Raw genomic sequence first — 17,064 nt, forward strand, 5'->3', positions numbered from 1 at the left:
CGTGTTTGAGTTCCTATGGCTAGAAAAACCAAACTCGCGCCACATCGCTCTGTTGGAGGCTCCCATGTCAGAGGTCACCACAAGCACTCTCAGGGAAATATCTGCGCAGAGCTGCACGATTTCCAGCACAAAATTCTTGAAGAGACAGCTGTCGACCGAGCTTCTAGTGAAATGATACGCAATGACCTGTTTCCATCTTGAGTTCAATCCTCCGACCATAAACACCAAGCAATGACAGGCGGGTTCATCTGGTTCCGCTGGGAGTGTCTTTCCTCCAAACACGACGTCTTCAGCACGGTCGAGCTCATACCCGTGGGCAATTTCCATTTCGTCGAGATAAAGCACACAGTCTCTTTCAACGTCTTCCAAGCCCTCTGCTTTTGCTCTGGGCAACTCAGTAACTTCCGTTAAAATCCCAGACAGGAACTTGAGCCCTTGAAGACGACGGACAAGAGTTCTGTTGGAAGGCAGTGGATACCCAAGTTTTCTAAGGGTTTCATAGCCTGTTGTTCCACTTGCGAATTTTATCTGAAGGGCTTGTTTAATTGTTCTTGATGACCAGGTAGTACCTCGGTTGCTCTTTCGTGATAAGGCTCGCATTTGGTCTTCATTTAGGAACTTCAGTTTTTTTCGTAAAATCCCACTGGCATATTCCAACTTCTGAAGCTTCTTTTTAATTGAATTAGTTTTAGCACTTGCTTTGCTATGATCTTCACGGAGTTTCGCGTACTTTGCCTTCATGTCCTGTAGCTGTTTATTCACTTCAGCACACGACCTGTTACTGCACTTCTCTTCCGACAATTCAACATGGGTTGCGGAAAGTGGGCATGCAACTAGCTGAGAATCATCTGTTGTAGAAACTTCAGTTTCTGCCGTGGCACTTGGGCTAGGTAAGTTGCTCATCTGATCACGAGACATCTCCGTGCCATCACTCGGTAGTGGCTGCAATTCTTCATTTGCTGTTTGTTGCATACCAGCTATGTCGTTGACATGTTGTTCTTGAATTTCTGTCGCTGAGGTATCAGAAGCATGGGGTTGACTGGCAGAGAACAACTTTCTTCTGCGGCCGCAGGCGTCCCTTGTGGTAAAAACCTTTCTTTTGGTGGCTTCCTGTGCTTAGGCATCGCTAAAAAACACACATATGTTGCATATCAGCTGGCAGATTCTTTTATCATTATGAACGAACATGCTCTGAGCGTCGCTACGCATAGAAATAAAAATAAACAAAGTGCGAAGTTGTCATTATCCTGCTTCTGGATGGCAGGTGCGGTTAATTCACCTCTCGATAAAAATGGAGGAAACGAGCGATTTCATTGACCGAAGGTATTAAGAGCGTTTTTCTGTAATGTGCGTTTTTTTTCTGTTTTTAAAGAAACACCTGGTTAGACCCTCCATGTGACTCTTAAGAAGGCCTGCAATAACAGTGCTAAACGTGGAACTTACTAAGATTGGAACAAGGAACAAAATTAGGAAGCAAACTCGCAAACTTCCGTTAACGCGAAAATAAGTGGATTCCTACCTCTGAACGAAAAGATTGTTGGCAGAGCATTCGGCTTCAATTTTTTCCAGCCGTCCGCACGGTTCTGCTCAAATGCGGTTTCTTCGAAATGTCCCTGCAGCGCAGAAACACGCGATGATCAGGTCTCAAAGATCTTCACAAAAACCTTCTAAGCAGACCACAACAGCCAACACTTTCAGGGACATGCGTAAAGAGTGATAAGGGAATTTTAGGGGCTGTTGTAGTTAGAGTTAATAATAAAGAAGGGAAAATTGTCAATTTCTTTCTGAAAAAACAGGGACAGTGAGAAAATATTCTTTGATAATGAACTGACGGGATGCGTGCTTTCAATGTGATGTTACAAAAACAAATTGTTGAAGGCGCCGGTAGCAACAAGCGACAACGTAGGCGCACATCTCTGCGCAATTGCAGCTTGTGTACAACAAGCGATCAAGAACAACGCATTTTGTGCTATCCAAAATGAACAATACGCATGTACATAGCATGCAAATGAACGAGTATTGCACCCGGTGCACTGGTGATAGCGATTAAGCCCGATCGGGGTCAGATTTCTGAACAGTCATTGGCGTCCTTCTGCACCAAAAGCCTTTCACATGAGTAACCAACAAGCCCACGTTGCAACCCTCATCGACTACAGTCCTTCTGCAGCTTGCGTATAAGGGAGTCAATCACATCAGCCTCGATCACGATCAAAAATGCTGAAATGGCATAACTTACGCTGCACAAACACGAACGGTCCGTGGGTTGCCACTTGTCGTGCTTGATCTTTACCAGCCACAGGAGTCGCCTTTTCGGATCTTTCGGAAATCTGAACATCCTATAGCCATTTCGCGAGTGGTTTGTGCACTGTGGCACGCAACACCGGGGCATTTTGCCAGAGAAAACGCTATAAAACGCCGCGCACCTGTCTCACACAAACTAGACGCGACGGGGCTAGCACACTCTAGCGAGGCGGGGGGGAGCCGAAGGGCGGCCGCCGATCGGAAGGCGGCATTCACCCCCTCACAGAATGACTCCACCCTCCAAGGTGGCGGAGGGGGAGCGCGCATCGAGGAACCCTAGTCGAGATGGGAGCCACAGGAGAACAAGAGATCCCGCAGAAAAAACGGCATCTCTATGTCGACGGTCCTAAAGGGACTTCTGTGCTGTCTGCGACGATGATAACCGAGCACGCGCTACCGCGCGTGCCGTCAGGGCCCGGGTGATCGCATCCTGAGCGTACGAAGAGAAGGATGGGTGGTCTAATGAAAGCAGTGTGTCGGAGGGCAGTAAGGGATGACGTCCGAAGAGTAGATAAAAAGGGGAGTAGCCCGCTGTTTCATGACGCGACGAGTTATAGGCGAAGGTTACAAACGGAAGCGCTATGTCCCAATCAGTGTGCTCGGTAGATACGTACATGGCAAGCATGTCTGTCAATGTGCGGTTTAGGCGCTCCGTTAGGCCGTTAGTCTGAGGGTGGTAAGATGTGGTGAAGTTGTGGCGGGTAGCACAAGATCGGAGTAGATCATCAACCTCACGAGATAGAAAATAGCGACCACGGTCTGTGAGCAGATGAAACGGAGCGCCATGCTGGAGAAAAATGTCGTACAGCAGGAAGTCGGGCGTTGGTTGTGCAGCTGGTTGGCAGCGCTCGAGTGATTGCATACCGAGTGGCATAGTCTGTGGCCACTGCATTTCCAGTTGTAGAAGTAGGAAAGGGACCTAGCAAGTCCAACCTCACTCGATAATATGGCTCGGCTGGAACTTCAATAGGTTGAAGAAGACCGGCACGGGAAGTCGTAGGCTTCTTTCGGCGCTGGCAGAGGTCGCATGATGCGAAGTAACGGCGAACAGAGCGGTAGAGGCCCTTCAAGAATACTCGTCGTCGAATGCGGTCGAAAGTTCTGGAGAATCCTAGATGTCCAGAAGTTGGAGCGTCGTGGAATTGCCGCAGAACATCCTTTCTCAGGTGTTGCGGTACGACTAGTAAAAGTTCCGCGCCGTCAGAGTGTAAGTTGCGGCGGTACAAAACGTTGTCGTGAAGTAGGTATCTGTAAGAGAAGGGTCAGCATAACGCGATTGAAGGCGGTGAATGATGGTGAGCAGCGATGGATCTCGGCGCTATTCGTCGGCCACGTTCAAAAAGTCAGTGATGACTAAAACGCAGGCATCGGATTCCAAATCAGTAGAGCTAGGTGGATCAACGGGGTGACGGGATAAGCCGTCAGCATCGCTGTGTAGCTTTCCAGATTTGTAAACAACCGAGAACGTGTACTCCTGTAATCGAAGTGCCCATCGGCCGAGTCTTCTTGTAGGGTCCTTAGGCGTCGACAACCAGCAAAGTGCATGATGGTCCGTGATGACTGCGAACGGACGTCCGTATAAGTACGGACGGAATTTCGCAATAGCCCAAACGAGGGCTAAGAATTCCCGCTCAGTGATGGAATAATTTTGTTCGGCTTGCGACAAAAGGCGGCTAGCGTAGGCTATCACACGATTGGCGCCATTCTGTATCTGAGCGAGTACAGCACCAATGCCATGGCAGCTTGCACCAGTGCGAAGCTCTGTTCCAGCCGGTGTATCAAAATAAGCCAACACAGGTGGTGATGTGAAGGCGGTAATTAGCGACGCGAAGGAATGTTTTTGGTCCTTTCCCAAGAAAAGCCCACATTCTTTTTAAGGAGATCCGTGAGGGGCCTGGCAATATCCGCGAAGTTGAAGACAAAGCGGCGGAAGTATGAGCAGAGCCCAATAAAACTGCGAACTTCTTCTGTGACGCGGAACCGGGAATTCTCGGACTGCACGAACTTTGTCAGGGTCGGGTTGAACACCAGCAGCGTCAACAAGGTGGCCAAGTAGTTTAATCTGCCGGCGTCCAAATGAGCAATTCGACGAACTCAGTTGAAGACCAGCGCAACAAAAAACGTCAAAAATTGCCGAGAGACGTGACAGGTGGCTTTCGAAGGAGGGCGAGAAAATGATTACATCATCCAGATAGCAAAGGCAGGTCGACCATTTGAAACCGCGAAGAAGAGAGTCCATCATACGTTCAAAAGTAGCCGGGGCATTGCACAACCCAAAAGGCATGACCTTGAATTGGTAAAGGCCGTCGGGTGTGATGAATGCTGTCTTCTCGCGGTCGTCGACCGAAGATTGCCAGTATCCGCATCGAAGGTCGAGAGACGAGAAATAGTTGGCGCCGTGGAGGCAGTCGAGCGCATCATCGATTCGGGGTAAAGGATAAACGTCCTTCTTGGTGATCCGATTCAGGTGGCGATAGTCGACGCAAAAGCGCCAGGTGTTGTCCTTCTTTTTAACTAAGACCACAGGGGATGCCGAAGGTCTCGATGAAGGCTAAATGACGTCTTTACTCAGCATTTTCGCGACCTCCGTCTGTATAACTTGGCGCTCAGTATGTGACACGCGATTAGGGCGTTCGTGGAGTGGACTGGCGTCACCGGTGTCGATGCGGGGGGTTACGGCACTTGTGCGGCCCAGGGGACGGTCGTCGATGTCAAAGATATCCAGGTAAGAAAATAGAACAGCCCGGAGCGCTGTAACTTGGGAAGGTAAGAGGTCACTGGATAACATTTTGTCGAGGAACGTCTTATATTGCGACGTGATGACAGGTTTCGCCATGGTCTTAGTGTCAGGGGTAAAAGAACAAATTGAACATTCATCAAGGGTGGAAAGATCGGCTGAAGTGATGCCTTGGGGAAGAACTTGGGTCGACGTAGACAAGTTCAGAACGAAAGTAGCACCGTGTTGTTAGCAACAACCACTATAGTATGTGGTAGTGCGATGTGGTGCGTAGGGGTCAAATCAATGAGGGGAGCCACCAGTTAGTCTCCATCAGGAACGGACGGGAAGGGCGACAGAGGAATGTGCATAGCAGTCTGGGGTGGTAGCCGTAGAGACACCACGGATCGTAGCCGAGTGCGACTTGGAGGAGTGCAATCGGTGCACAAAGGCAATTCGAGCCGTAAGATACCGGTAGAACAATCGATGAGGGCGGAGTGGGCAGTTAAGAAGTCAATTCCAAGGATGACGTCGTGTGGGCAAGCATCGAGGACTGCGAAGAGAACGGAAGTGTGGCGGCCAGCAATAGTAACGCGGGTAGTGCACATACCAGGCACCGATGTTCGACTTCCGTTGGCAGCTCCAACAGTAGAGAACATAGCCGGTGCGAGAACCTTTTTCAGGCGAGATCGAAGTGTAGAACTCATAACAGATACTTGGGCATCAGTGTCAATTAGAGCAGTAATAGCGTGGCCATCAACGAACACCCGAAGTAAATTGCGTCTTCAATTTGTTGCCGGTTGAGGGTTTTCATTCCGGATGGATGGATGGATGGATGGATATGGCTGTACCCTTTAGATCGGGCGGTGGCTAGCGCCACCAAGCCGTAATACTTAATGAACCCAAAACTATATTTATTTTTTTCCTTAAAAGTGAGTTTAAGGATTCGTACTTTGCAGTGAAGAGTTTAATTTTCACTCGTGCCTTGACTTTATCCACCAATCAGATAACCTCCTTCTAGTAAAGTCTGCTTGCTTAAAGTCTATTTTGCCCTCCTGGTCCCTATACCCCAGTGCTTTGAAAAACTCTGCGCCATCATCCTGAACTATAGGGTGAAGCCCTTTACAGAACATTATCAAGTGTTCGGCAGTTTCTTCTTCCTCTCCACACGCACTGCTTACTGTCTCTACCCATTCGTATTTGGCCCGATATGTCTTGGTTCGCAGTACTCCCGTCCTTGCCTCAAACAGTAGAGAACTACCCCGAGTATTATCATAGATCCTTTCCTTGGCAATGTTTTGCTTAAAAGTTCGATAGATCTCTAGTGCGGACTTCTTAATAATGCCCATTTTCCACATGTCAGTCTCTGTTTCCTTCACTTTTTTCTTAACCGATAGTTCTTTTTGGTTTCGCCACCTGCTGTTTTCTAAGTATTTACCAGTCAACTTCCTGGTTCGTATTCTCCATTTTGTATCAACATTCTTCATGTACAAGTAGCTGAAAACCTTCCTAGCCCGACGCTCCTCCTTTATTTCTCTCAATTTCTTCTCAATTTTTAGCTTGCTGCTAGCTTCCCTGCCCTCAAATGATGTCCATCCCATATCACCTTGTACTACCTGATTTGGTGTATTCCCGTGAGCTCCTAAAGCAAGCCTACCTATTCCACGTTGCCTAATTTCTAATCTTGCTTGAACTTCTGATCTCATGCACAAGACCGCATTGCCGAACGTCAGCCCAGGAACCATGACCCCTTTCCATATTCCTCTCACAACATCATACCTATTGTTTTCCACAGTGCCCTATTTTTTATCTCTGCTGCATTCTTGTTACCTTTAGTCGTCACGTATATTTCGTGTTCCTTCAGGTACTCGGTCCCATTGCTTATCCACATGCCCCGATATTTGTATTTATCTGTTATCTCTAGCGTGACCTCCTGTATCCTAAGCTCACTACCTTCGTTGTCATTGAAAATCATGAATTCCAAGTCCTCAACGCAGCGCCACCTCTAGGAGCTGCCCTCGTCAGTTTCCCGGGAATGGCCAGAATAGGCCGGTGACGAAGAGCGGTGGCGTTGAGCGGAGCGTGACGGCCAACCCTGAGGTGACGGCGAGCAGCTATACCAGTTTCTTTGGGCGAAGACTTCAGCGTAGGATGGTTCGGAGCGTGGAGATGAACGGCAAGCTGAAGGGTCCTGAATATGGTCATCCGAAAAACCGGGTTGCGAATAGTGTCCACGGTCCTGACGGCGGTCGACATTAGGAAAGCTTGGCCGGAAATACCACCTGTTGCGGCAATGACGGGAGGTGTGCCCAACTCGAGAGCAAGAAAAGCAGATGGGTCGATCATCCTGCGTCCGGCACTCAGATGGATTTCGGTAGCGTGGTGGAAACCGAGGAGTCACAGCTTACGCAGCGACAAGTGAAGCAGAGTGGTGGTCAGCGTTGTGGACGGGAGTGCTCATGGGCTGCAGCATAAGTCTGGCGGGCTAGGGAACCTGGACGCCCAGGTTAGCAAACTCCTGACGTACGACGGCTTGAATAAGCGAGACTGTTGCCGAGTTGTCTTGCGCAGGGGGCTCATAGGAAGCGGGTGCTATGGCTTCCAGCTCCTGGCGAACAATCCTTGCGATATTGGCAGGTGGCGCAAGTGAACGGGGCGCTGCAGAATCCTTGCAAGACGAAGTCGCAGCAGTGTTTGGTAGTCTCTTGATGTGGTGGGTTATTCGCCTGCTTTTAGCTTGTTCAAATCGTCGGCATTCAGATATGAGGGAGTCGACAGTGGCACAGTTCTTGCACATTAGTATGTTGAAAGCATCATCAGCAATGCTTTTCAACACGTTGCTGATCTTTTCCGCCTCGGACATGTTTTTCTCAGTCTTCAGACACAGCTCCCGTACATCTTGAATGTACGTGACGTACGACTCCATCCATGATCGAACACGTGACGCGAGTTCCTGCCTGGCTGCCATCTGACGAGCAACTGACCGACCGAACAAATTGCGAAGCTTTTGCTTGCATGTTTCCCAGCTGGTTAGTTCTTCTTCATGCGTCTCATACCAGGCGCGTGCCGTACCCCGTAGGTAGAATAGAATATTTGCCAGCGTCAGCGTTTCGTCCCACCTGTAGTGCTTGCTGACGCGCTCGAATAATGCGAGCCATTCTTCGACGTCCGTGCTGTCCGTCCCGGAAAACGTGCCAGGGTCGAGAAGATGGGAGGAAATCAGAGGTGATGGGGCCAGCGCGGATGGCGAGGCCTGAGTTCCGGTTTCAGGCATCGCGGCTGGACAAAGCTGGCGTCCACTGCGGAGTTCCAGAGCCGGGTTGTGTGAAGACCCCGCACCTTCCACCAAAAGATGTTACGGCGAAGATTTATTCACCAAGAGCTGGTCTTGCTAACGGCTTAGAGAGCGCACAGTCAAGCAGGCCAACGGGAGAAGCTCGAGTCCAACCCACACCAACCACGTTGTCGTCTTCTTCATTTGGGTGCCAATTCAGCTGTGTCGGGGCGACAGTTCCATACACGTATCAATATATACGAAGCTATGATCACAAGGTATTTTCTTCCGTAAAATGCTCAACACCGAGTCTGCTCAAGGCACACAAGAAAGCGTAGTTAATGGATTGTAAAATAAGAATAGCACAGCAGGTGACCTATAGTCTATGGAAATAAAGAGTTGTGTGCGCGCAAATGAATCAGCTGATTCAATACGATCGCTTTGTGAGTGCAGCATAGCTACTCCAACCGACATTCGACCCAGCAATGTAGAATCACGCCCTAAAATATTTGTTCGTACTTGGTATGAGAATAACAAATCCAGGCTATACATATCTAAGAGATGATTGAAGTACAGCCGATAACTCATGCTGTTCTACTATTGTGTTACCAGGACAAAATGGTAATTTTCAAAAGGTATTGTTTGTTTGAAATACACAGTCACATACAAAATTAGGCGCAATGAAAGGCTCTTTCTAATAAGTTGTATAGCAACAAAAATATTTTTGAGTGTAGTTTTGGTTGCCAGCTGATAAACTGGGCTTTAAAAACGCTATATAGGCAAAAACATTTGAAACAAAATTATTCAAAATATGTATTTTGAAAATATCTTACCCAGGAATAGCATAAAGCATAATAACTGTTTTACGTAATGTTTTCATTATTTTAAACAAGAAAAATTTTAGCCAAGGGGCCGCTTCATTCCTCCTTTCATGCGATGAAACATGGCTTGGTTTTTCAGGTAACCAGGTGCACTCGTGCGCATTTATCAGTGATTTTTTTTTGCAATTTGAGCATCCAGGCGTTCTAATATACATGTATATCTGTGGTGTGAACACTCCTTCAATAAATCAGATCTCCAACAAACTTCGCTAGCTCGTCTAGCGTAACTTTTTTCTTTGAGCCAGCTCTATACACACACGTTGTCGTTTCAACATATGCATCCAAGCATATTTATTCGTATTTTTTTCAGATAGCATGGAAGAAAAAAAGAAACTTGCGTGCAGTCCTAAAACGTCTCGCAGCGCTCCATGCTCCAGCGGCCTTAACGTTGTGAGGGGAGCTCAGCAGCCGGCGCCATCACATTGCGCCTCTACGATGTTTGCATCTCGCACGGCACTAGAGAAGCTCTAAGGTGGGAAGGAAGGTAAGTAGGAGGAAAAGAATGGCAGGGAGGTAAACCAGCCTATAGGCAGCCGGTTTGCTACTCTGCGCATGGAAGGGGGATGGGGGGATGAAAGATTGAGAGGAGAGAGAGAAGAGAGATAAACACAGCACATTTGGCCACAGCAGCACACAATCATACAGCACACAGTCAAACACAGTCAAACACAGCACACAGTCATAGTCTAGTCTTTTCTTTCGTGGTGTGTGACATGGCTGTCACAGCCACTTGTGCAAGTCCGTGTCGCGTATGAATTTTCACAGAGCTTTTGTCACCTTCTGTTGCAATGTCTTCTCTCGGGCACTTGAAAGAATAGTGTCCACAGACATTCTGCAGAAGGGTAAGCGGGTAGGCTAGTGCGCCGGAGGAGGCCACTTGGGGCCATTAACAAAACCAGCCCCTGAATGGCTGCTATAGGGAATTAGAACCAACAACTGTGCAAGTCCCAGGCGGACGCCTAACATCGTCTTCATAATAGCATGAAGGTGAGGTGCTGTCATTCTCGAACTGAAAGCTTGTCGTCATTGAGCCAGGTGCGGTTGCTAGATTGCTTCGAGTGCGCGCGTTTTTCATGGTATGTTGCACACCCATGCATATGTGGCGACGGCTTCATAGGAGCGACCAGTGACACTGTATGCAGCATTGTGTCTGGTATAATATTACAAGTGACACCAAAGATACTGGTCAACTATAGCTGAAAGCCTATCTTCATGCTTTAGACATGCGACGGATCTATAAATATAATTTTTGTGAGAAAAATCTTTTCCGACTCGAAGCAACAGCTCTCTAGGAAATATCTGGCATAAATATGTCAAACATTTATTACCACCAACCTGGTCAGATTGTGCAGCTCACACCTAAATTTGATATTGGACTGATAAAGGCGCTTTTTATTGCAGAGCTTTGAAGTTATTCTAGCATAACCACGACCAGCATGCATTCCTTTGAAATACATCAGCTAAAAGCATTTCTCCAACAACACACGGACATTTGTTTACGCAATGGTCTATAAAAATGCTATGTTGTGAAACCAGCAAATTGAACCTGATTGAAGCTGCGCACGACAAACATTCTCAACATGCCCAAATCGACAATTCAAAGTGTCGTTCCCCGATGATCGATTCAGTAGGCATGGTAACAAGAGAGTTATTATATAAAGTATTAAGTAAGGCCTACTTTTCTTGGCATACTGTAAGAACTAGCGGTAACCCAGTTGACACCCCACCAGTAATGATAGAAGAAGTACGAAAAGCCTTGGAGAGCATGCAAAGAGGCAAGCTGCTGGTGAGGATCAGGTAACATCAGATATGCTGAAAGATGGATGACAGATTGTGTTAGAAAAACTAGCCACCCTGTTTACGAGGTGTCTCCTGACAAGAAGAGTACCCGAGTCTTGGAAGAATGCTAACATCATCTTGATACATGAGAAAGGAGATGACATGGACTTGAAGAAATACAGACTGATCATCTTGCTCTCCGTATTGTACAGGCTATTTACAAAGGTGATTGCAACCAGAATTAAGGAAACATTAAAATTCAATCAACCAAAGGAACAAGCAGTATTTTTAACAGGCTACTCAACAATTGTCTACATTCATACCATCAATAAGGAAATACGGAAATGCTCAGAATACAGCCAACCACTATATATAGCCTTCATTGATTACGAGAAGGCGTTTGATTCAGTAGAAATATCAGCCGTCATGCAGACACTGCCGAATCAGGGCGTCGACGAAGCATATATAAATATTCTGGAAGAAATCTACAGGAGATCAACTGCTACCATAGTGCTTCATAAAGAAAGCCACAGAATACCATTCAAGAAGGGCGTAAGTCAGGGGGATACAATCTCCCCAATGCTATTTACCGCGTGCTTACAGTAGATCTTCAGAGGCCCAGAATGGGAACAGTTAGGGATAAGAGTAATTGAGAGTACCTTAGTAACCTGCGCTTCACCGATGACATTGCATTGCTAAGTAACTCACGGGACGAATTGTAAATCAGGGTTACGGAGTTAGACGAGGAGGGCAGAAAGGTGGGTCTTAAAAATTAATCTACAGAAAACGAAAGTAAGGCACAACAACCTCGGAAGGGAGAAGCGCTTCGAGATAGGCAATAGTGCAATTCAAGTTGTGAAAGACTAAGTCTACTTAGGGCAGGTAATAACCGTGGAGCCGAACCACGAGATTGAAGCAACTGGAATAATAAGAATGGTGTGGAGCACGTTTGGCAGGCACTCTCAAATTATGACAGGTAGATTGCCACTATCCCTCAAGAGGAAGGTATATAACAGCTCTATCTTGCCGGTACTTAGCTACGGAGCAGAACCCTGGAGGCTTACAAAGAGGGTTCAGCTTAAATTGAGGTCAACGCAGCGAGCAAGGACACTCGGTTTCTGAATACGGGCGCGTTCAGGCGCAACATGTCGTGCTCCGTCGGAGAGGTTGAAGCGGTCGAGTCGGGCCGCGGTAACAGGAACGCTACTATGGAAAATGACGAGTACCGTTTGATTCTGCCTAATCTGCCCAGTAGACGATCTGCTTTAAACACGGTTTTCATGCATGATGATGTAAGAGCAAGGCCTTTTCGAGTGGAAGACTTCAAAGACACGTTGGACCACCTGCGTTTGCTCCCTGAAGTGATCGCCTTGGGTGCCTGCCAGATGAACCACATTTGGGCAGTAACCTTCAGAAGTGACGAAGGTACCAAACGGCTTCTTGCAAGCTGTGACGTTAGAGTGAAAGGTCGACGTTGTATCATCATTGACCCGGCAAGTAAGGATCTCCGAATCAAAGTTCACTGGCTCCTGTACAACACAGCTGACGAAGACGTGAGGGTCGTGTTTCTGGCCTACGGCCCTGTCACAGACGTCACTTGTGAGTGATGGCGTATGAACGGCGTCGCGAATAATGGGTCAACAATGAGAACTGTTACTTTGAAGCCTAAAAGTGGCATCACCATCGAGGATGTTCCCATCAATTATGAGTTGCTGGTGAACAAGTCCTTGTGGTCAACCCGGGTAGAGCTCCACTGTGCCCGCGACGTGAAAATACTGGCCATATTCGCCGAGATTGGCCTATCCCGCCGGACAGGCGTCCGGTGGGGTCATCACCTTTGTACCATCGAAAGCGCGTCTACGGATGGGGAACGAGGTGTGCGACTGGCAGGCTCAGCTGCACTGAGTGGCGGAGGTGAGCATCATGCTCCCATTCTCAGTCGACCGCATACCATGGGTACGGAAAGCTTTTTTTCTTCGTTTTGCCTCACTTAATGAGCGGGGTCTCGCTGGCAGAAGGAAACAGAATCAACTGTATCGACTAGTTGTAGAGCGAGATCTCGACGTTATAGCTGTACAGGAAACCAAAGTTGAAGGTGAACAAGAGGCTGGGAGCATGATGTGGCCTTTTAATTCACGGTTCAGTGTTTGTGTAAGTCATGCCATTGGTTCCTCAGCCAGTTGTGCTTTATTAGCCAGATACAGGGGCTGGTCGCCGAATCTGTTACATCTAGTTTGTCGGGGAGGTTAGTAGTATGTGATTTAAGCACTTTTCTTCTAAATGGCACGTAATTACTGTGTATGCACCTAATGTGCAATCCGAAAGATGTGATTTCTTCCAATCCCTAGATGAATATTGCGATACCGACAGGCAAATTGTAGTAATGGGAGACTTTAACTGTGCGCTTTCTGCACATGACAACACCAGCAATGCACCGTATAGGGATCCCAGTACGGTAGCCCTTAGCAATAATATAGACCGATATAGCCTTGAAGATGTGGCGGAATGCCTGGATACGGGGTGAAGCATTCATTTTACGCTCTTTCAGAATTCCAGTCACGCTCGTCTGGACAGAGCTTATGTAACGGCAAGTATAATACTAATGTGTAACAAATACGTAGTCGAACCAGTCTTTTTAACGGATCACTGCCTAATCAGCTTTATTATCCGGTGTGGCTGCGCTAGACATTGTAAGTTTTTCTGGGACCTTCGGAAGCTGAACTCGCAGCTAGTGGAGGACGACATTTTTAAAGAGAAGGTACAAGAACATGTAAGCAAAATTAACAATAGCAGCGAAGTAACTATCGCTGCTCAGTGGGAATATTTTAAAGGTGATATTAAGATGATGGCAATGAAAAGAGCCGGTAAAATTAAACGAGAGAAGAGAAAGGAGGAAGAATTGCTAAGACACAAATTTGCTGCTTCGTTAGAGGAAGAAGCAAAATCACCAGAAACATTCATGGAAGATATTCGCAAGGCTAGGCATAGGCTGGAAGTTTTTGGCACTGAGTATTATAGGAGGGCTATAATTCGAGCTCGTGCTGAAAAGTTGTTGGTTGGTGAAGTACCAACAAAATGGTCACTGGGGGAAGAGAAGAGATATGCGCGCAAAAATACCATAGCGGAAACACATCACAATGGTGTCGTTTACCGAGATAATAAGCGAACAGGAAACGTTTTTTTTAAGTACTATCGAGATCTGTTTAAGGGATCGGAAGTTAACATAGGAATGTTTAGGAAGAAAGTCTTACCTTTGATGTCAAAAGTGCCCGAAAATCTTGTTGTAGGGTTGGAACTGCCTATTTCCAATTTGGAAGTTGAAAGAGCAATTGAACGGCTAAACCCAGGAAAGGCACCTCGAGCAGATGGGTTGAGCGCAGCCTTTTACAAAACATTTGAGTCCGAGTTTTCTCCAATTTCGACTAGTCTTTTAAATGAAGCTTACAAGTATAAGATGTTGCCTCCCAGCTTTCTGACGGCGCACACTATTCTAATTCCCAAAACAGAGGATAAATTGAAACTCCGCCTAATAAAATCGTATCGCCCCATTAGCTTAATAAAAGTAGATTACAAGATCTTTATGAAAATATTAGTTAAGCGAATACAGGGTGTAATAAAGGAAATTGTAGGTCCACACCAAACGTGTAGAATAAAAGGACACACCATTGTAACTAATATACATAAGGCCAGAACTGTTCTGGAGTGCTGCGATGCGGCTGAGACATGTGTAGCAATGCTTCAGTTGGATTTAGAGAAAGCGTTTGATCTTGTGTCACATGATGTTCTGATGGTCCCAGTCTTGGATATTGTAAACGTGGGTTCTATTATCAAAGAGGGAGTGGCTATGGTATATTAGGACTGTACAACACAAATAAGTTTTAATATGTTGGTGGAGGAGCGCATTAACTTGCAACACTCCGTGCGTCAGGGCTGCCCTCTTTCACCATTGTTGTTCAGATGTTCCTAGAGCCTTTTTATGTGAGTGTGATGAACAGCAGTGCGATCCATAGATTTAAACTCCATGAGAATGAAGTGCGATTGCTGGCATATGCTGATGATGTGGCAGTTTTCTGTTCAGAATGCGACAGTGTTAACGAAGTAGTCCACATTGCGAAAGAGTTTTGTACGGCCACCGGGAGTTTCGTAAACTGGGAAAAGTGCTTGAAATGTTGGCATAGGTATTGGCCTTCCACTCCAGACTTTTTTGCCAACATGCCATGGGTGATTCAGTCTGCAAAATATTTGGGTGTACCACTAGAATTTTATCGTGAAAGTGAGCCGTACTGACGCTGGAAAGCCACTGAAATGCGTGAAAAATTGAATAATGTAACAGAATGGGAGTTTTTGATTTTCACGCGGGCCACCATACGTAATCTTTTCTTTGTCTGGTACAGTGCTCGCGTGTAAACGCGCAGAAGCTGCGCCGTGTGTTTGCAGTATTTATATGGGTATCAGTGTGGGAACGGTCTAGTCGCACTAATCTTTTTCGTCGTGTTCGGTTCGGTGGTCTCAATCTGTCACATTTGTTTTTAAGACATATAGTTATTCGTTTTATGTTTCTGCGAGACAGAAGAGACCCGTTTCTACGTGCAGTTACTCAGCTGAGACTTGGAACAGTTTTACCTTCACTCGTTGTCACCCCAGAGTATGTGCATGGGGCGCTTTATGGTTATCTAAAAGAAGTAGTTGGTGCATGTGCCTTTTTATTGGCACGGTTCTCCAGTGAATATCTAGCGGGAGTAAAACGAAAAAGGTTGTATGGAGACCTTCTCGAAATAGTTTTACCGGTACCACTTTACAGGAGTTTGTATCCTGCTGGACGTAGCCAAAATGTACTGGCCCGAGTAAAAAAAAATGGCTGTCCCATCTAGTTCAAAATCATTTTTCTTTAAGCTTCATACAGATACTGTAGAAGTTAAAACGTGGATGCAAGAGAGGGGACTGTTCGTGCCATGGGGAACGCAGTGTTTCCTCTGTCGTAAACCTGAAACCATCGAACATGTCGTTCTGGATTGTTGGGAAGGGGTGTTCTTCTGGGACATTCTGCAGAGAACTATAAAAAAAGACTTACCGATTGATGCCTACGGGATCCGGTTTTTACCAGTCAATAAAGAAAACGACGGAGCCCCTTACGATACTGTTATGTTGCTCGGCCTTCAGAGTATTTAAAATAAGTACATGGCAATCCGCCATGCGGACATCAATACACGGCCCATTCATGAATATTTCTGCCAAAGAATCACGAAGTTTATTGAAGAGTGTAAAACTAAAGACCCAAATCCAGAGTGGCTTGAACATCTTAAGCCACTTATTCGTATTAAGGAATTCTAGTCACTATGAAATTATTCCGTTTGTTACCGCTGTATGTACTGTTTATGTACTGTATTGTTATTGTATGATGTGCAAAGATAAGTAATATAGAAAAAGAAAGATGCAGCGAGCAATGGAAAGAAAAATGGTATGTGTAACCTTAAGAGACAAGAAAAGAGCAGAGTGGATTAGGGAACAAACGGGGGTTAAGTATATCATAGTTGAAATCATGAAGAGGAAATGGGCATGGGCCGGGCATCTAGCGCGTAGACAGGATAACCGCTGGTTATTAAGGGTAACTAACTGGATTCCCAGAAAAGGCAAGGGTGTGAGGGGGAGACAGACAATTATGTGGGCAGACGAGATTAATAGGTTTGCGGGTATAAATTTGCAACAGCAAGCACAGGACCGAGTTATCTGGCGGAACATGGGAGAGGCCTTTGTCCTGCAGTGGACGTAGTCAAGGTGATGATGATGATGATGATGATGAATTTTCTTGGAGCATCTACTTTTGATAACCTTTCACTGTAGGTGACATCACAAGGGACATTGTATTGTCCAAGTTAGCAAAGACTGTTTGCAATAGAAGCGAGAATGTCGCCTCCGACAGCTGCACCATAAACGCAGCGGAAACCACAGACCACGGGTGGCATCATACTGAACGTTACGTTGCCCGCTTCTCTAATGCTCGCCAGTCTTGCTCAAGATATGAATTTAGGTTAAAGCTAAAACGCAAACAAATGTGCCAAGGAAATACCGGGTAATGTCATTGAGAACGACATTACTTAAAATGTGTGCCAGGA

General features: G+C 46.5%; 1 long non-coding RNA gene across 1 annotated transcript; it reads right to left on the reverse strand.

Moving 5' to 3' along the window:
- Positions 1–1,044: 1,044 nt before the first annotated feature.
- Positions 1,045–2,276, reverse strand: LOC142803246 (uncharacterized). The gene is made up of 3 exons (XR_012894023.1): positions 2,237–2,276; positions 1,520–1,613; positions 1,045–1,126 (listed from the first exon to the last, which is right to left on the reverse strand). It is a non-coding gene; the product is annotated as an uncharacterized LOC142803246 (long non-coding RNA).
- Between the last annotated feature and the right edge of the window lie 14,788 nt (positions 2,277–17,064).

Source organism: Rhipicephalus microplus, chromosome 3 (assembly GCF_043290135.1).
Source record: "Rhipicephalus microplus isolate Deutch F79 chromosome 3, USDA_Rmic, whole genome shotgun sequence".
Classification (NCBI taxonomy): Eukaryota; Metazoa; Arthropoda; class Arachnida; order Ixodida; family Ixodidae; genus Rhipicephalus; species Rhipicephalus microplus.